This window comes from Chaetodon auriga, chromosome 8 (genome assembly GCF_051107435.1).
Source record: "Chaetodon auriga isolate fChaAug3 chromosome 8, fChaAug3.hap1, whole genome shotgun sequence".
In the NCBI taxonomy this organism is placed as follows: domain Eukaryota; kingdom Metazoa; phylum Chordata; class Actinopteri; order Chaetodontiformes; family Chaetodontidae; genus Chaetodon; species Chaetodon auriga.
The window spans coordinates 7051447-7073559 of NC_135081.1; the positions used below are offsets into that span (position 1 = coordinate 7051447).

At 43.0% G+C, this 22113-nt stretch overlaps 1 protein-coding gene across 2 annotated transcripts in view; it reads right to left on the reverse strand.

Moving 5' to 3' along the window:
• Window positions 1-22113, reverse strand: part of LOC143324223 (proprotein convertase subtilisin/kexin type 4-like) — a 165259-nt gene that overhangs the window by 26418 nt on the left and 116728 nt on the right. The gene's annotated exons all lie outside the window — the stretch shown is intronic.

The following is a 22113-nucleotide window of genomic DNA, read 5'->3' on the forward strand; positions in this document are numbered from 1 at the left end:
CGACATGAGGAGGCAACAAGTCATTGACGAAGATGATGTTGTTCTGTGACACAATCGCTTCCTGCTCCGTCCGGGCTGAGGCTGAGGGCTGCTGTTTGTACCGCCTGTAATTGCCCAGAGGATTGATTCTGAACAATGTGCCATCTCACAGACTGTAATCAAGCCTCATTATTCATTCTTTACCACGCCAATCTGGGTGCTGGAGACACAATGGCTGACCCTTAAGCGGCGTCGCTGCCTGGTGACTGTATGACCACTGCCTGTCTTACTCTCTCTCCTCCACTTTGCTCTTCCTGCTTCCCTGTCTCTTTTGAATCATCCGCTCTCATCTTCCCTCTCTGCCCTCTCTTTTTCGCAGCCTTCTTTTGCTCTCTAAATTCTCCTTCACTCTCCTCCATCAAACCAGATTTTCTTTTGCATCAGAACTCTCCTCTGCCACTTGAGTGAAGTTGAAATCGCAGTCCTCATAGTCTCTCCTTAATTCTCCCTCAAATCTTTCATTTTCACGCACTTTCTCTCTTTCAGTTTCGGCTTGTTAAAATCACAGTCCTTAGACTGAGTAAAAGGGCTGTAACAACCTTCTTTCTCCCCAACCCCTCCTCTTTGAAATCCAGAGGGGGTGACAAAGAGCTAATTTCTGCCATTATTACCATACAGACCTTATGCCGTTAATCTGCAATAAGTGAAATTCATTATCCTGATGACGGGGTCTCTCGGAGCAGCAGAGAGAGACAGAGACAGGAGAAAGGAGAGAGCTGATCAATAACTCAATCTGCTGCCCTGCATGGGGCTCCATCTCTTCTGTCTCAGACTGTCAGTGTGTCTGAGGAGGAGAGGCAGGAGCTGCAGCCCACACCGTCCTCGTCCTAACAGCACGCCGTGCGATCAATGGACACAATCTAATCAGCCGCTATCACCACCAATGACTTTTAGCATGTAGGGCCCAGCATAATAGCATTAGGCAGACGGGTGTGTGAGGTTGAGGTGCGCTGCTGAAGTTCAAGGTCATTCAGGAGGTTTGTGAAAGCTGTAAAGAGTTGGAGCAAAACACAGCTGACAAGAGTTGAATGCAGAAGATTGGACAAGTGACTTCTGAGGCTTCGACTGGTATGGATCCTAAGAAAGAAGAAAGAATCCAAACATTGTTATTTGGCTCCTCAGGTTCCAAATGTGCTTACAAGACATGATGGGAGGTCAACGTGTTTTTATGTAGTAATCAGTGTGTGTTAAAAGTCACCAAAAATGCGAGTACAAGGAATTGTGATCGTGAATGCTCCCTGATACGCATTTAAAGATGCTTTCAAACTAATTTTAGTGTTGCTGCTTAAACTTTGCTCGGTTGTAATGACACAAAACTAAAATGTAATCACTGAACTCATTTAGGCTTTTTAAAAAGACTTTTGGGGCATTTAATATGACTGTTGACTTAGAACAGAGACAGAAAATGAGTTGTGGGGAGAGAGGAGGGTAAAATGTAATGGGCTCCAAGCCAGAATTACACGTGTCTTAAACCACTAGGACAGACTTTTTCTTACTGTCTTGTGTTGACACAGTGCAAAGGGCTTGTTGACTGGGGTAGCAGTGAGACAATGAACTAGGATCTGCGTTGAGTAACAGCTCCCTGGCTTTATAATATAATAAAGTTATCATAGCAGCAATCACTCTGTCATTCATCCCAACAAAAGCAAGACAAAAAGCTGAAATACTGCAAATAGTAATATAAATATATACTTTCATTTAAAAAAAGCTCAGTAATCAGGAAGATGAATTCGGTGTTGATTTTGACCTTTAGATAGAATTTGTGGAAAATATATAAAAAATATTGAATATTAACAACACTAAGAAAAGGCTGAGCTGTCGAATGTCCAGAATATATAATTTAATGGTGGCTATAATCAATATATTTGCTTCACTAACAAATGAATTCATTGATTAGGAAATCGCTAAGTATATAGCTTTGTTTAGTCTCTTGGTTTGGCTACCTAAAATGGGTAAAGCACAATAAAAACACCAACAATAACAATAGATCACCGAAGATATTTCACAGTGTGCGGAAAACTGATACCATGACTTCTCATAAAACAGAAACTGTTGGTGACCGGGTCTTGCCACCCTGCTCCCTTTTAGTGATTAAATATACCCTCCCCACCTCATACCCCTTAGCGAGAGCTGTGCACCTATTAAATCCTACAGCTCCCGCAGATCGATCGGGCCTGCCCCAGCTCCACGGCCATAAACCCACATAGACATATATCTGATAGAGAAAGCTGCAGGAAACAGGTTTACCCACCATAGAACATGATGAAAATGACAGATTTTATGTCCCCTGCCGTGTCAATGAAACACTACCGCTGAGCTGAGCCGCTTTTCGAGGAGACGCTCCGGCCTTTTCAGCCATCTCATCATCAATAGCAAGAGCAACGCAAAGACTAACAGCGCTACATTCAGGTAGAGCCCCGTGATTTCTCCAAACAAATGTTTGCAGAGCAGGATTTACAGCCGCTGTGGTTTGTGACAGTGCTGAGCAGTTTAATCACAGGGTTTGAAAATTTCCTATCATAGACGTGTTTGAAATCTTTGGAAAGATGTTCAAGATTGAAATGTCTTTAAGATGAATGTCACATAATGTAATACATATCGAGCAATTAGTCAGAAAACACAGTCATCAAATTTTCAACTTGTTCCTTCTCCACCTCCTGCGTGGTCGGAGGGAGATTGAGCCAAGCCGACTACAGAGTGACAGCCGATCTTCTGTCCACGCAGCACGAAGCATGTTAAACCCCGGACCCCCCGCCTCCACACATATCGAATTTTCGGCCCTCGCATTTTCTCCATCCACTTTCACTCCTCGACGGCAAACGCCCTTGCAAACTCTTACTCCGTCCTTCTTTTTATCCATTAGGATGAAGGCCACTCCCACCCCCCCACCTCTCCGTGGGGCCTCTTTGTAACTGTCGAGGAACCCTTTTCACTTTTTGTTCTGCGGGCCTTCCCAGGTCCTTTTTCTGTTGATATTCACACCATCTGCCAGCAGCAGAGGAAGGTGCACACAAACCCAAGCGCCACTGAGACATCAAGATCTCCAGGGTCGAGGGCCTCAGTTCATCTTTGCACGTGACATTAAAAACACAGCTTTAACAACTGGTACGCTGCAACCAAAACAGATTTTTTGCAGCTATGCAGGGACCTAGCTACTGTGGCCTCACTCCTTGTTTGCAATGGTACGTCCTGCTAAGTCCCCCCCAATAGCAGTGGCTGTAAAGAATCACTCAAGCCGCACTAAGCAGCTGCCTGTGAGTTAGGTCATTTTCCCAGGAGCCACAGAGTGGGCATTGGCAGGACCTCAAAAAGAGGGGACACCATCTGTTCAGTGCCTGAAAAGGTTGGTGACACCTTCTGTGGTACCAACAACTTCTAATTAAGTAGCCAGGAATGCAGTAGCAGCTCCAGTGCATGATTGGTGGGCTTGCCTTAGTTATCCTGACGACAACACAGCAGACCCCCGGTCAGTTTCACGCACCTCTTCATCACATCTGGCCATGGGCTAATGAGAAATGGACGAAAAGGGCTGAATACAACACTTGATGAAGGTGACATGTGAGTGGAGAAGCTGAGAAAAACAATATTTACTTTTGTTTTCTATTACTTTTTTTGTCCCTTTTTTGCAGCACTTAATTGAATGTTTATCAGGAGTGTAGAGAACTGCATTAGCCCTATGGTCAATCCCAGCGTGGTTTGTTTCTGTTACATCATGATGCCCTAATTTCATTAACATTAGGATTTAAATGAAATAACAAATAGACTTACCATTCTTCTGATTTCCATCGCTCTTACAGCCAAATCTGCTGCGCTGAAATGTCACTAATTAGGCTTATTAAGTAATTAAGAAGAGGTCTTAATTATATCTGCGCCAGTGGGACCTGCACGGCTGTAACCATGAAATGCTGTTCCGCGCTGCTCAGCTTTGTTGGTTTGGATGTTACACAGTTTCATCCATTTAACTGTTCTGAATGTGTGTTTTTATGGAGAAAAAAAAATAGATTTTTTAGGCTGTATTAGGCAAATATCTCTCTGACTTGAAATTACAGAGTGAGACACACTCTGCAGCCTTCAGCAGCACAGCCTCAAAATGTCAAGTGAATTACCTTGCAAGGAGTTAAAAGTTTAATGAAATATATTGCGGGAGGAAAATGAGAGGTTTGGCACAGGCATGGACTTAGTCTCAGGAGAATGGGCACCAAACGGCCCTCTCAGTCTCTACAGCCATCAGTCAAAGCAGCAGCCACCCGTCCCCTTCTCTTACACAAGGAGACTTCTCTGGAAGCCACAATGATCTATACCACATGACCTCACTCTGAGTGTCCAACATATTTTGATTTGTAGCTCGAGTGTTATTCAAACACAAATTCAAAAGAGGATGAAATTCAGCAGAGAGCTTTTGTTGGACGCACACCAAGGTACAGTCCTTTTAGATGTCTCTGCCCTTGTGGGGTAAGAGTGAGAGGCAGAGCGAGGGAGAGAGGGCTGAGCAAGCGCTGCGCTGCAAACTTGGCATAAGATTCCCTCCCAGGTCCTGAGTGCTTTGCTTTTCTGTCACTGCGGACAAAGCAAACACCAGAGCAGGAGAGTTTGTTTGCCTCCTCAAAGGGACAAGTTTTTGATGCCATATCACTAAATGTGACAGAGCAAACAGAAATACAACGATCAAAAACAAAGTCTGTGTTTGTGTGTTTAGTGAGAGGGACGACATCTGCTCTACGATTTCTTCATGGGAGACACATAGACTTCAGGAGCTCCGTATTCCACGTGCAAATATTAAAATATAAGATGGTTATGCCTTTAGGCTTCAGGTCAGTTTAAGGTTATACGCTGCTTGATGCACATAGACCTCAGCGAGTCTATCAAATCATATAATGGGAAGCAAAGAAGCATGAAGAGTATAAATAGCATCAATACACACAAATCCATGTGGAAACAAGGCTTGTGTAAACATGTGTGATTCCTAAAAGATGCTTATTAATCATTTATCAATTAACCTTTGTGTTTTGTTGGCATGGGTCCCACAGACCCCAGTGGTGTATGTGTAAAAATAGGAGCAAAATGCTTTAATAATCTATGTTTTCGTGTGTGGGAGGGTGGTGATCCTTCCTGTTGCCTCAAACTGGGCTTGCACAAAAACACTTTTTATATATTATTATATAAATTATTCGCACGCACAAAGAAGTACATATATTCCTTTTGGAAACATGCAGTCTGTTATCCAGAGTGATGGTATGTTTAGGCTTAAAAAAAACTCAAAGAAAAGGAACCCAAATAGAGTTACTTGGCATTTGGGAAGGGTAATTCTATGTCAAAAGTACAGTCATGACTAAACATAAAGCCTACAGTGTATCGCGTTTGAAAATGATTTACTGCTGGGGTCTCAAACAGAGGTAATGCATCATTTTCTGTAAGCTCTTATGGAGCATGTTAATAGTTCAAAATCATATTAAAAGCAAGTATTCTCCTAAAATCATGAGAATAGTGTTTGTTATGTTCAGTATGTCTCTGAAGCTGTTAATGTGGGCCCTGGGTCTCCAACCCAAACACCACATCAGGTTTAACCAAATAATACTCAATATTGTTGGTCATTGCTCTGATTTGCAGCAATCAGTGTGATTTTTTTCTAAAGAAGTTGTAAATATTGCCGCAGACTGAGATGTGTCCAACAGGTTGAGACTCTGCAAACTCAGACTTAAGTTACCAGCATCTTGCTGTCAGCTAACTGTGGCGGTGACGTAATTTAATTCTGCAAAAAAGGAGTTGAGGAGGATTGTGTGCAAACTTTATTTTGAAATCTCTTCTGTTTTTCTACCCCTCTAGTAAAATATCAAAATTGCTACTTGTACATGAATTATGCATGAGTGGAGGTTTAGAAGAGCACAGGGTCCTTACAACCCCCCACCCGTCTTGTAACGCAGCAGGGTGGAGTGGGATGGTTTGTGTGTGTGTGTGTGTGTGTGTGTGTACATGTGTGTAGGAGTTTGGGTGGAGGGGTGTACAGGCACCCCTCTGTTTGCCTGCTGCACCCCCCTGCCGGGAGACACGGCACCCCCTGCAGGAGGTGCGGCGCTCCGCTTCCCCCGTCCCTCAGGGCGAGTCGGTGTATGTCACACACAAACACACACAAACACACACTCGACTCATTCAGCTCAGTTTGTCTGCTGACCCATCAATCAAATACATACACACACACACACACACACGCACACACAATTAACATCAACATTGTGCATCTCAGCGTACGACTGGAGTATTACATTACTTCAGGCTGAGAAAGGACAGAAATACTTTCAGTTGAGCCAAATTCCACTGAACACAAAAGAGACGACGCTCATGAGGAACAAGAAGAAGAGCTCAAATCTGAGACGTCAAACCATGTGTTTCTCTTAATAAACCTATTATGTCAAAATAAACAATTATGATTATGAGGTCGGGGTAATGACTCACCAAGACAGCCCCCTCCACACAAACACACACACACACGCACAAAGAGCGTCCACTTCTTCTCAATTAGTCAACAATTACCCACATAGATCTGCTCTCCTTTCATAGGAAACAGCATCATCGCACAGCTTTAAGTGATAGTGGGATTGTTAGTCTGTGGATGAGCTATAGCTGTTATTCTGTAATTTCCCTGCACGTACACACACACACACACACACACGCACACACACACACACTTTCACTCTCTTCTAAAACACATGTATATAGACGACAGCCTCAGTCACGGGGTAATTGGCTCAGCAATGAAAAAACAGGAGGTCTGGATAATTAATTAATCTATCTGGCTGGGGCAGAGACACAAGGCAGTTTTACAACCCCCACCAGGGAGACTGAGGGAGAGAAAAAGGCAGAGAGAGGGAGAGAGAGAGGGACCCACTGCCCTCAGACGATCTATGGCTTCGCATGAAATGGAAATGGTTTGCCAGAATGTATTAGGTGTGTATGCGCACACATTTCACACACATGCACATATTCCATAACCCGCACATCTGCGCACCCTCACACAAACACACACCCGCACACTCTTTTCAGAGGAAAGCACATAAACACCGAACTGCAAAATGCACGCACACTCTGTGAGCTACATATTCATCTGGCTTTATAAAGCTGACAGGACTGCGAGGTTATTGATCTTCAGTCAATTCACACACAGACCAAAGGGGAACAAACCAGACTGTTCACAACATATTTTCCAAACAACATTACACCGCTTTATTTACAGTGATAAATGTGGGAAAATCGCAAGGAGATAAACTTCTGACACAAGTCATCTCTCCTTCCCACTGAAAACTTCAGCTCTTTATTACTTGATTCTTCTGAGATGACATGTCAGGGACACTCACTGTCCAATTTTTGTTTGCCTCTCATTTTTTATGATTACAACTGGGTATTGAACGTCTTCAGATGTTTTTTCAGCTCATTTTGCATTTATCACATAGCACAGTTTAAGATGGACAGGAAAGGGGGAAGAGAGAGAGGAGACGGCATGCAGCAAAGGCCCCTGGGTCAGAATGGAATGCAGCCTGCTGCTAAGGACTCAGCCTCTGTGCATGGGAGGGGGGGTAGGTCTACCAGGTGAGCTACCAGCGAACAGTGAACTGAACATATCCATTTCAGACAAATGAACGTGGGGGTCGTTATTAGCTATAAATATTTGCAGGAGTTTTATGAACAAATCAGTTCCGATTCCAATTAAAAAACTCTTTCATGTAAATTGTGGCCGCTGGGTCCGAATGTCAGCCACATCGGAATCTGAAACAACACATCCGACCCGCCTTGGCAAACATCTGTGAGTGAATGATGATCACAAGAAATCACTCAGGGTCAGACCACGAGCCAACAGCAGCAAGGTTCCTTGACCCAAATCAAACTCACAGCACTTTGTAAAGGACCCGTTAGCTTCACTTCCCAGCAAGATGATAGACCTGTAATTTACAGTGTGGGAGGTCTGAAGTCTTTGCAGCTCATTAAAATAAAATAGATAACGAAATAAATACAAATGATTTTCTGGGATTGTCAACTTAGTCCTAAATTCTAAATTGTGAACTAGTTTACTTTAATGTGTGAGAACTGAACTTTGAGTTGGCTCGTGAACTTGCACAAATTTGTTTGGCACCAGCTGAAATGTGCCTTTCCTTGTAGCCCATTTCCTCTCTTTCCCTGGTTCCTCGAGGAACCAGGGTCTAAGACTTCCTTCATGAAACAATGCAAAGAAAGAACCACATGACACGTGTTATTTCCTCAGATGAGAAACATGTTGTCTCAAATGCTTCTTCTTCTTTTTTTTTTTTTTTTTTTAAAGTTACTGGACTAACTTGACTAAACTTTACAGTCCTTCAGATGTGGTGGAAAAGCAAACAGGAACGCAGTTCAGTTTCTGATTTATTTGCTGAGTTTAGTTCCTCTGGCTTCTTAGTTTGTGGAACTATTCAGCTGAAAATGGGTATTGTTCTTTCATTAGAGTTCCTGATTTCAATAAAAATGGAGCCAATTTTAGCCTATTTTATTTAGGCAATGTTCTTGTATGACTCCTTGTGTTTGGACAACATGTCAGAACTTTTGTTAAATGAAAAAGAAGTCCTCTTTCCTTTCCATATTTATTTAAATGAGGTTTCAAAAAAAAAAAAGTATTGTTTTGCTATATGTAGTGCAACTTAGGTACTGAATCCATACTTTAAGTAAGCTCCTGAATTGAATGTTATTTTACTCGTGAACACATTGTAAGACACAGTGGATGACAGGACAGGATCACCTAAATGCCTAATGGAGTGTGCATAAAGATAAATGAGCCTGAACAAATAAATTTGGGAACCTTCTGTTAAAAGAACAGAATATCATATCGTATTGAGACTATACTGTGCTTTAAAGAATGGTGACGAAATTCACTTCTCGGCTGCTTAAACCCCCGGCAGAGGGGTGAGGTGAAGACAGTAAGGTAAGAGAGGAGCGTAGCTTTTCCACAGTCCCAGACAGTTTGTCTGTCAGACGCAGGGAGGGAACTGGAACCTGAGAGTGTTTTTTCTCTCTTTTTCACCACAAGTCTGTGTTAGTGGTTGTCAGATCTAACAACAGGATGGGAGAATACAACATACACACACACACACACACACACACACACACACACACACACACACACACCTCAGCTGAGGAGGGAAGTGGCAGGTACATCACGTCTATGGTAATAGAACAGCAGATGGAACTGGCAGGCACACATAGCACCTTGTGCTTTGACACAAACACACATACTCTTGCATGTGCACACACCCACTTGTTCATACATAACAAAAACACACTGACACAAACATGCAAGAACAAGCTGCTTTTACCTTACAGTGACAAAATATCACATCTGAACAGAAATACACAGCCTTAATCCACACATGCGTTTAGTAAGACAGGCTTGACTTTCTCCTGTCAATTTGCTAAAAAGTGCAGGTCAGCTATAAATGACTCTTTCCCCATAAGAAAGAACGAGGTGTCAGAGTGTCGGTCCTAGAAGGTGTTGTCTGTTTCTGACCTGTCTCTCCAGGGCATCGTGTGAGCGACGGCGTAGCTACTGGCCCTGATAATCTAAGAGATAAATCATCTTTAGTCACTCTCTCACAGCCTGACAGACAGACAGGCCTAAGTGCCTGGGAGGGTGGCAAAGGGACACTTTAAAATCTCCAGTGATGAGGAGTACTGCCGTGAAGAAAACAGCTAGCCGCCCCGAGCTCCCTCCTATCCCCCCGAGTCTCTGGCTGCCATTTTGGCTGCATCTCAAGGCGCTATTCCGGCTCTATCTCATGTCACCGTTCTGGCTGTCGTTCAATTCTCATGTTGGCTCCCGTTCAGCCTCCATCCTGGCTCTGGTTCAAGCTCCACAGTGGCTGTGTTTCGGGGGTTTCATTGTGGCTCTGTTTCAGCAAAGTCCCCCCCCCCCCCCACACACCACCACCACCACCACCACGTCCCTCTCTCCCCCTTTCAGTTTCAGCACCCCAGGTAGCTGGCCTCCTGCCCAGCATGCAGATCAGTGGGAGATCCAGGCTCAGGCCTTTTGTTTGGGGTGGCATTTTGCCTTTGTTTTCCCATCTCGCCTGTAATCTAAACACCCAAAACATCTCATGCTTGACAAATCGGCCCTGAGACGAGGGAGCAGCGGAAGACAAACGGCTGGAAGCGGTTCAACCCCAGGCAGGACTGATGGTGTCCGACTGGGCCTGACCTCCCAAAGGTTAAAGACACGTTCACTTACAAAGCAATCAATTACCCAGGCTGTGTGGGCGCTTTTAACCAACCTCCCCTCCTGCCTTCCACACAGCCGGCATTATTGATGAGGGTCCCAGTGTACAGCACACTCCAACCTGGAGTGTGTATTACATTTCACAATTGAAATAAATCTCAGATTCTTGGTGTTTCTGCCTACCTGGAAACTCTCTCCTGCTTTATATCGTCTTTCTCTCCCCCTCCTCCTCCCCTCCCACCTCCTCCTTCCTGCCTCCCTCCATCCCTCTCTGCAGGTTGTTGTAGCAGGTTTATTCTGGTAGTTGGGCTCCGTGGGCCCCGGCAGGCCCCTCAGCTGTTCCGCTGGGTTTGTAATTACCATTTCATTAAGAATGACAGTTTCGGGGGTTGAAGCACCATTTCATCCGGGTCTCGTGGGGAAGGCGCTTGCCAAATTTCCAGTGTGAGTGGCAATTATCTCTCTTCGTGTCTGCAATTCACCATTTTGTACTTAGTGGCTTGACAACGGCTAGGAACATTTTGTTGGAGTAATAATAGGTCTGGGATATTTACACTGTAGCCCACTCAGGCTTAGCTCTGTGAACAGACTGATATGAGCCATCAGAAGAGATAGAAACAAAGTAGAGGAGACACTACAGAGACAAACACTACTTCTTTGTGTACATACTGCAGAAGGAGTGGTCTTTCAAAGTGTCCCATAAAGCTGCACAGACGCTGAGCAGTGTGGTAGTGTCTTGATTTGAGGCTCAGTTTATTTTACGTATAAGGTCATTCTGGGTCTGAGTGCTCACGTAGTGTATTTTTGTTTTTGGATTCAATCATCATGTGTTTGCTGCAATTTCGCTCCTTGTTTCTGTTTTGGCCACTTGGCAAAAATGACTCTTAATCTCAGGAAAGCGATGCTGCAACGAGAGAAGTGTTGTTCTGCCATACAGGACGCATCGCAAATGCAACACTTGTACTGTAGCACTGCATTAAAATATACCATCACTTCACATCAGCCAAGAGACTGTTCACGTATCGGTTTAAACGTTAGTGTGTACTGCAGGAAAATGTACAGTAATAAGTACTGCATCAGAAATTCAACCACTTGTAAACATCTATCATGTATGACCTTCATTCTCTTTGAATGCCAACATTCTTATAATTGCCTTCTCTTGTCTCTTAATGTACAGCTTGTACACTCGCTTGTAATTATTTATCCGCATGCCAAGGAACTGTACACGTGCATTAAAGGACAGGTTCAGATCTGCATGTATTCTAATGTTTAGCCAAAGCTGCTGTGAGGCTTCAGCAGTCTGCGTTAAACAAACTGAATGTGTTCTTCAAAAGTTGCCATTTTTAATATCAAATTCCCTCTTTCTCGTTCCCAGTCTGAGAACTATTTTGGTGACCTGCAATCCTGCAACTCTCTAATACTTTATATTATACGATGGCTACAATTAGCATGTAATGCTTTGCTTGTAGGTGGTGTTTAAATTCTCTATGCTATCAAAGAGCCAAATCAGCCACACGAGACTACAACTGCACTTCAACCATAAGAGATGCCAAAAAGAAGTCAGTAGAAACAGGAGAATATGCGTCCAGTACCAAAATAACAACAACAACAACAACAACAACAATAATAATAATAATACAGGAAAAAGAGTGTTATGAAGTGAAGATGATTCAGGTATCCTCTTACATACTTTGGATAGTTCATGTTTCATTCCAGCCTTAAACCATCCACAGCTCAGTCAATCTGGAAGCTAAGTGAGACGCATTCATAGAGTTACACTCGCCTATAAACACAAAAGTGAAAGAAATAGTTGTAATAAATGATAAAAGAAAAACTTGAGAGAGAAGTTCTAATCCTGCTCACTTTCCCGCCTCCACAAACCCTGAGAAGCAGTAGCACGAAGTGGGTACAAATGTCGCGACTATGAGTTAGGGAAGCTTATAGAAATTGTCCTACTCAATGGGAAGGTGTGGGGGGAGGGGATCTGAAGCTGTTCGACCACCCCGAAAACATCTGTGGGGAGTGAACACAGCCTGAAAAGAATATAGCAAGATTCCAAGTGTAATTTGCAGAGGGAACTCAAGAAAAATCTAGTAAATGTACAAATAATGCACCTTAGTGTGAATATAACTTAATATATGTACCAGCTTGCTTCACAAATCCATGACATTTATGATGATCTGACTCTGACCATTTTCATCTTACACAGACATATTCATATTCACTTGTTAAAATAATGGATCACTTCAGGGCCAATATGGACAGGAGGAATTATTATAGCAACCAATAACTCTCCCAACATCCATATGGGCATACAAGTATTGTATTAAGACAGACTTGAAAAAATAGGAATGTTTATGTTGGTGAATGTCTCTGTAAATAAGTGTGTGCAGCAAATGGGAGACAGGAAGTGTGTGAGCCTCTTAAAATGTGTGTCTGCCGACGTGTTTACTCCTCCCTCCCTCTTAAGAACAAAAAAATGGCAGGCCTTCGCTGTGCTGAGTTATAGTGACATGACTCACACGATGTCTACCGCGAGTGACTGCTGCAGCTCTTTTAATTGCAAGTCTGCGCTGAATGATGGGATACTTAATTCCTACACATTCCACACAATTGCTTTTCACACTGGCAGAGGCCTGGGGAGGCAGCCGAGGCTTTCCGTGGCCATATGGAGAGGGAGGCAGAGCCCGGGCTGAGCGATCGGAAGCTTACCGCCTCATCCCTGCACCAGACTGGCTGCTATACTGTACTGGAGCTGCAGACGGGCACGTGAAGCAGCACGACTAATGAAACACATTCCACACACACCACAGACCACACACACATGGATGTGGTGAGATTTAATTTAGCTTTACTCTCTTTAACACACTTCCAGATACCCCAGCAAACACACACTCGGTAGTCTCTTACTTGCACTCAAACACATACATATGCACACAAACTTAAATGAAAATAACACAACACAACCCAAAAATGCCACAGAGTTTCACACATCTCTAACACACACAGTCTCATACACACACACACACACACACACACACACACACATGCATGGTCTCACATGTGCTGGACACACTCAGATATGTTCTAGGTCTCTCTCTCTCTCTCTCTCTCTCTCTCTCTCTCTCTCTCTCTCTCTCACACACACACACACACACACACACACACACACACACACACACACAGTATTCCTGTATGTAGAGGATATACATGCACACACTGAGATATTCACATAAATCCTCTCAGAAACACACACACGCGCACACGCACACACACACACACACACACACACACACAGTCAGCTGTGTGAAGTGTGTTGACAGTCCTGTCAGCTCATGGTAGCACCATCAGGCTCCCTGCTGTCCTGTGAATGGGTCACTTCTCCTTCATCTCTCTTATCACTCGGTCACATCGCCTGTTTTCTGTGGAGTCTGAAGTAAGAATAGTGCTCGGCAGCTGGATAGTGCCGTATCGCTCCAGCTCCGGGATTCTCAGCAGCTACGAGGTTGATGGGTGATTGGTGACGTGGTGAACCAGCTGGTCCTTTCAGCTACCACACTGCTCAGTACACATATTTTCTATGTGGACTCATATACTGTGAATATGCTGAGTCTGCAGCCACACTAGTGGCACTGTGAGGCTGTTAAATAAATGTTAAGGTTCACTCTGTTTTTAAACTTTATCAGTCGTGTAAAGTGAATGCAATAGCGACCAGAGGCTGGTGCCAGAATAATGGCAAAGTGAGCATATTAGCATGTTACTATTTGCTACAATGCTACATAGTATTAAAGGTAAACTACAGTTGAGACTGATGGGAAAGTCATTCATTTTCAGGTATTTGGCCACAGACCAATGTATCAAAACAAACAGAAATATTGACCTGATGACGGTGATATACAAAAATTCTGCAGATCACAAGATCTCCAAAGTTCACAAAGACAATGACTGTCTGCACCAAAATTGTATGGTTATCTCCTGAACTGCTGGCCAGACTTGTCTTTCTGAACCCTTCTGCTCCACCAGCAGCTACTGTCAGAGGATCACCAAAGTCAGTGGGATTCATCCTCTGAGGACCATGAATGTCTAAAGAAATTTTCACGACAATCCATCCTATAGCAAAAGCCTTTTGAGATATGATAAACTGGACCAAAGTGGTGGACTGACCAACCAATGTTCCATCCATGGCCAAAAATGATACCCTGTAATGGATGGTTTCAGTGTTTTGCCGTTATGTTCTTAGCATTGCTGCAAGACTGAGAGCTTGTAATTGTTTCGAAATAAAAATGGCTCAGCTTGTCATGTTCCTCATTTTCTCTTGCACTATAGATTGGAAATGTAGAAAAACAAACAGCAGAAAAATGACAGAGTGAATGCAAACATACTGGTATTGGCCTCTGATGTAGTGGTTAAATGTCAATTCCAAGAACAGCCAGGAGTACTGTTCATTGATGTGACCCTGGAAATACCCTGGCCCCCAAAGACCCCAACAGGCCCCTGTGCATGCAAAGTAAGGAGAGAGAGAGAGAAAGAGACATACTACAGTATATATGGAGAGAGAGCCTAATGTATTTAGTGGCCAAGGCTCATGTAAGAAAAGCACTTAATGACTTTAATTGATCTTTATTAGCTTCAATTAGAGAGGGACACAGGGGGGGAAACAAGGTTGTGATTCCTGCAGACAGATCAGAGAAAGTGAGCAGGATCAGAGCAAAATCAAGAAAAGACAAAAAGACAGTGAGAGAGAGATGTACAGGCTGAAAATGAAGGAACAAAGAAACACACAGAGGACAAGAACTTCGACAGATTTTGACTGCAGATTTTGTTGTGATTTGAATTTGTTGCATTTTGTGACATTTTGTGTCTGCATTTATTCTCTTGAGCTCACAGCAACTCAACGTAGAAATGTACAAAATGTCATTTTCTCGGTTTGTGCGCAGGCTTGTTGCAAGCTTTATAGATGGCTCAACTGCACACAAAGACAACGGAAAGAAAGCAAATGAGCACGATCAGATGCGGATTCATGTGGGGTCGGCATGATCTGAGGTGAAGACACGTTAATTAATGCTTAAAATGTTTCAACTGGAGCAAAAATTTGCTCTTTCTGTTAAGCTTTCTGTATCTTTTTCATAAACAAACAGATGATGAGACTGGAGGGAAGTATTAGAATAAAATAAGAGTTTCTGGAGAGTTCTGCCACTCAAACACAGATACAGACACAGTCCCATATGCAAGGTCTGTGCATCCATTTCTAGCTAGCTCACAGCTAATGTCAGTACAGCAAGCAAAAGGAGCTGCAGAAAAAGTACAGATTCCAAGCTTGACGTTCTTCTCAAAGGTAGATAGCATCAACCCAAAGTGGGTTTCATCATATGTTGTGTTGCTCGGTGGACACTCAGTCCAGCTGGAACATGACTGAGACCCATGCTGTGGTCCTGTAAGCAGGTATGATGTAAACACACTCTTGTTCCTGCAATTCCTGGATAACTTCCCGACATTCTTGACGAAACATGAACATTTTTGAGTTGTAGTTCAGAGAAGGAAGTCAGTGAATGTTTGTGAAATTTACAAGTACAAGCACTTCAGAGTGAAAAATATCATGTTTACCAGCTTGATTCCAGAGAGACAGACTTATGGGAAAAAACGGAGACAGCAAAAATGATGATGTGATTTTGTGTTATGTGTCTTAACCACCATGTTACAAGGACACCTGACTGATAACCTCTTAGCAACAGCAAAAAAAAAAAAAAAGCCTGTAAGGCATTTTCTGTGTCTGAGAAAGGCTCTAAGTTACACCAGAAAGGTTGAAAAATTCTCTAATCAGAACACATGCAGACAACGTCTACTTCAAAAACCGTTTGTTTAAGACTGACTAATCAAAATACATTCTGGCATTAATCACATCCAATCTCTATTTATGTATTTTCATCTAACTTATTTATTATATTCATATATCTGTGTCTGTTTGAAAAATTTGGCTTGCTGCCACTAGATCTGCTCCTCTGACAGTACTTTATCACTGATACTAAAATATTCCTCCGTGACTCAGTAACTCCGTTTCATACTACTTAAAATGTGTTGTAAATTGAAGTCATAAAGATTTATTAGCCTAAAACAATACACGTACCCCTATTCCACAAATGAAAAGGTGGATAAAGCGGATGCAGGCCAGCCAGCACTGGAGTGGAAATCTCAACCCCAGCCCTCCAGTCCCCTCATCCAGCCCACCATCCATGCCTTCCTCTTCCCAGAGCTGTGTTTGTGTTTCTAGGGGGAGCTGGCTGACCCCTGACCCCGGGCTAATGAGAGCGATAACGAGGATTAAAAGGGGGTGACTGGAAGGTGTCTGAGAGTGGGGTTTAAACAATTACACTGGGCTGCCAACATGCCTTTCTTCATGACTCAGGAAATTACAGTCTCCCTCTCGCTCTCCCCCCACACTCTTTCAGTCGGCACACAAAAGAAAGGGCTTATGGAAAATAATAAATTATCTCGGGGCCACGTTAACTTGGATGTAAATCGCCGGGCAATTATGTTTTAATAGCCCTTTAAGAGAATGAGTAATTGGGTTGACACTAGTGGGGTTGATCAGGCTCACCCGTCTCTCTCCCCGTGTGCCCGCTGGAAGCGAGCTCTGGGTCTGTGTGCTGGTCAGTCTGCAGGATGACTGCATGACCGTGAGTTAAAGCACTGTGACCGTGAGATCAGGAAATCTGCACGACTGTCATCGTCATGTTAAAATTAGAACTGCACTGTGGTTTGTTGTTCATTTTCTACTTCTTTTTTTGGCAGTAATCGCTTATTGCTAAGACATTTTTGCTGCTTCAGACTTTCTCCTGAGGAGGTTTTTGGTTTTCTAGGTGGCGCTCTTTGCTTTGTCTGTGCTCTCCTTGCTTTTCTTTTCCCACTTATGCCAAACAAAACTTTAAAGATACGATAAATTTATTTCCACTAAATGCCAGAAGTTATTGGAAATGGTTTAGACAGCCTCATTTTCGGTGTTAAATTGTTGTTTACTCCCATTTCTACTCCTCAGACAAGTACTGTAGAAGTTGGCATCACTGCAAAGAGTGTGTATAATGCCTGCGTGTTTCGATTTGACTGAGCTATGACTTTGAGGAGAAGTCAGCCAAATACATAAATAAATAGATAAATAAATACTGCAAATATTTCTGTCCGTTCAGAGCGCGTTGTTCATATCTGAGTAATGCATTTCTTTTCAGTTCCATAAATAAATAGGAAGCAAAACTAAAATGTTACGAATCATTTTAAAAATAAAAACTTGAGGTTTTCATGTCAACAATGGGATTATGATGGGATAAGTCATGTGCATAGGTGTGTTTGTGTGTCATGATGTCTGACCAGCACCCCCATCACCATAACTGTCCCCACTAACGCACACCCACACAGAGGGAAGCAGGAGCAGCTCCCTCTGACCTCTGGCCTGGACCGTGACCTGTGGATGATCGCCGTGTGTCTTGATGTGGCTACCGCAGGGAGAAATGGAGGCAGGATCGATGCGAGAAGGGAAGAGATCACAACAGGCCAAACCCGGTGAGTCGAAAACCACCAAATGAGACTGGAACAACACAAACAGCAGGGGAAGGAGGGGAGAAGAAAGCAGAGAAAAATGAGAGAGGAAAAAGAAGGCAGAAAAAAGGAGAAAACAGTGATAGAGATCTGAGGCCAGACCGAGTCCGACACAGTAGAGGGAAATAATCAAAATCCTCGGCAGGATGTCGGACCTTACTGCAATGAACAAGCAAATGGTGGGATAAACCTATATTTATCTCATCTTACTTTCATCTCGGGAGGAAGACAAACGGGGTAAGAAATTGATCAGATGAGCATCTGTTAGGCTTGGCAACAGTCACAAGTCTGCAGAGACGGTTTTTAAACCCCATTTCTCAGTCTCATCTCCACTACTGTCAGTGCTGTACAGGCACTTACAGGACGGTCCCACAGTCAAAGAAGAGAGAGAGAGAGAGAGAGAGAGAGAGAGAGAGAGAGAGAGAGAGAGAGAGAGAGAGAGAGAGCTGGATGTGTAAACTCAGGCGACTGCATCTCACTACTTCACCCTGTTTCCTTTAAGACAGAGGTTCTCTAATTCCTGCAGCCACACTTTGTGCTTGACATGAACAATTTGCGCGGCGAGCTTCTGCAGGAGTAATGGAGTAAAAGAGCTTTCCTTTGATGATAGCGCTTGTTATTTAAAAATTAAAGGGCTATCTATAACTTAGAGCTCCTCCATCCTGAGCGTACGCCCTTTACAGACACATAATAGAGGTCAACTAATATGTGTTCTTGAGGCCCACTGCGCTGAGAGGTCAACATTTTAGCACTGTTGACAGGAGGAGGAGGATGTCAGTCAGCGGATCAGCTCAGATTATTTTAGCTAAGTACTGTGAACAATAACAACCAGCACAGTCTCTGGAGGGCTGGCCAGCTCTCATGCTCTTATATTCACTGCATGTGTGTTCAGACTGAACAAGGGCTGCAACCGTTGATTATTTTAACTATTGATTCATCTTCCAATTATTTTCTCATTTAACAAATTCTTTCTTTGTCTATAAAGTGTCACAAAATAATAAAAAAAAAACAAAAAAAAAGCCACCCCATCCCAAAACCCAAAGCCCAAATTGAAATATTTTTTTAATTGCTTTCTGTAAATTATCCAAAACAGTCCAAATTTTAATGATGTTCAGTTTAATATCATCTAGTTTAGTTTATCATTTAGCGTCATAGTATCATCTTCACATCTGAGAAGCTGGAACTGGAAAAAAGATGTTGATCAAATGATTAAAACACAAACCAAATTTCAATCTTGCATTGCTTAAAATCTGAATATTTGACCTTGGAAATATGCTTTCAGCATGTTTATTATTTCTTTGTGTGCTACACTTTAATGTGTGTTCTCCGTCTAGTTTCCAGAACTTTCCAGGAACTCCAGTTGAATCTGTAACGACCCTCTGACCCTCGCTGTTTTAATGCCGCCTCTTTGAGTCATACCTGCCAAGGTATGTTGGTGTGGTCGTGTTGCTACGTGTTACAGGGAGGAGATGTGGGAAGTCCACTTTGAAGAATACAGTCATTTCTTTTTAACCTCGTCAGACACCAAAACACTCAACCGTTTAAGACACATTTAGTATCTGTTCATGTCTTCTTCAATTAGTGCTGCGACAAATTCATGAATCGATCAGTTGTCAAATATCAGATTAATCTGCAACTCTTTTGATAATCAATTATTCGGTTTGAGAGAAAGTCAAATTTCTCCGTTTCCAGTTTCTCAATTCTGAATATTTTCTGGTTTCTTTACTGCTCGATGAAAGCAAACTGAATATCTCTTAAGCATATTTGAGGACGTCATCTTGGGCTTTGGGAAACACCATTTTCTCACATTACATAGCCCAAAAAAAAAAAAAAAAAAAAAATGGCTAATCGGCAATGTAAATATTTAGCTGTGGCCCTATTTTCAGTAGCTTACATTTAAAAGGTCTATACATGACAACAATGACAAAGACTCTGCAGCCTCCTAAGAAGTTCTCTCCTGTCATGTAGGAACAGTGTCTGAAGCAGCATTTGCTCCTCTACAAACTATGTTTATATACTGCTTATTTGTTTTGCCTGTTAATTTTTGAGGGAAAGTTCTGCCTGAATGAATGTTAGAGGGAGTTTTTTTCCCTTGTACTGCACAGAAGTCACAGGGAGGAACTGGGGGTGAATGATGCACAAAGCGCAGGTTGCTGACACTTGACACCTGAGCAATGCTTTTGTTGCTATGAGGATGCTGTAAAGAAATTACAAATGAAATACGCTGTCAGCTCACATTTTACTGCCATGTTGGGTATGAATCACATGTAATCTGGTGTGTCCTACAAAATACATACATTTGCAGTTGTAAATGAGCTGAATTTCTGGGAGACAGGGTTGGCATGAAATAACGCTTCCTGAAAGCTGTCACTGCTTTTTGTAGATGTGGACCTTCTCAAAGAGGAACTTTCATCACATCAACGTGGCTCATACTGACAGGACCACGCTGATACTTGATAAAGGTCTTTCACACACACGCAAAATCTTCTATGTCCTATGGAGCACCTGCTGATATGTGGCTGTATCTTTCTGAGTGTGTTGGTGTGTCTTTGTATCCCTCTTTCTCTGCCTCCCATCCTTTTATTCCCTCCTGAGCGGCTCCGTCACCCATGTCGCCGGGGGACAAGGAGAACGTGGCGTTTTCCCTGGATCAAAAATTTACGAGCAATTAAAAGTCGGCCGACGCCCGGCATCCATCAGCCCTGCGTGCTTCTGCCAGGCTGGGTGAGGGGGACTCGCAGTAAACCACAGGCTATATACTTTTATATCTGTTTTCCCTCCAAAGAGGGAAGGTTATGACAAAATTATGTTTTACTGTCCCCGGTTTCCAGAGCGATGTAGACATCTTTCACAGGAACAGGCTCGTCAGAGGTCAGAGCCCCTGGAAAGGTGGCAGGGATTGAGAAATATGTGTGTGTAAAAGTGCATGTTGTGTTTATGATGGCGGTGACAGAAGCCTTTAACACAGTCAGAATAACATAGTATCTGCTCCGCCGGTCGATCAGTTACTGGGGGAAGAATGACCTAATTACTGTGTTGTTTATCACTGCACAGCTCTGATTTATTTCCCTATGCTAGTGTAATTTCAACACTGACTCTTCCTCTTCAATAAAGGCGGTAAGATATGTTTTTTTGTATTTGAATACACACACAGATACACACACACACACACGTGCACAATGATCCATTGCGACATACCTAATACATAAAAAAGCATGCAAACCCTCATACATCAACACAGTCACTCTTTCACTTCTTCTGGCTCCTCGCGACAGGCACAGACTCATTTGCATCCTTAATTGTGTTGTAATGTACTTTTAATTTGAAAATGGAGGCAATTAATTATTTTGATATGGAACAAAATGCCGCAAATGTAAACATTCTAATGGTGCTCCATGAACAGAGAATCATTTTTCAAAAGAGGGATTGAATCTTATCTAATTTTTTAATGCCAAACTAGTTTTTTTTTCCCCCCCTTGTAAGATACTGTTTTACCACTCACACATTCCCCTTGATATTCACTTTGTCTTTGCAGAGAGGGCAGTGTTTCTTTGATCTATTCAGCCGCTGTTATTTTCTATCTAAATCTCCCACAGGATAATTACTGTAGTTTCACCTATGCTATCAGAAGAGATTAAATGAAATTAAGCCCGTTTGGACACTCTGCTTCTTCTCCGTACGTCGTCCCCCTGGTGCAAGCCGCTAACACCACACTCTCCACCATCTATTTCTGGGTCAGGGAGGCTACAAGTGGAGATGTGAATCGCAGATTAATTTTTTTTTTTTTTTTTTTTTTTTCGCCGTCAAACATGTGATCAATAGGTGTGAGCGTTCAAAGGATAGTGAGCGAGGCTGGAGGAGAGGGGAGGGAGATCCATTTGTACAGGCGCTGGAAAAAAACTGACACTTTCACTCCCTCAACTTGATAAAGTCCCCGCAGAGAGCAACGGGATGGATGTGTGTTATTTTTTTCTCTTTTCTCCATTTCCATCTCCTTTTCTCTCTCCTTCCCTTTCTCTCTCCTCTCTTTCACACACACACGCACATTTTCTGTCCTCTTATATCTCTAAGCCCCCACCCAGCCTCCACCCTTCACCCCTATCTCTTTCACTCTCCCCCTTCTGATTCTCCTGAGGGTGCTGGGAGCTCGCTGACATCACAGCCGGCCTGGCAACAGCCTATAAATTATGAGTGACAAGTCTTTGGACCAATAAAAGCACCACCATATTTCATGCACAGTAAATCTGATTGCAGAT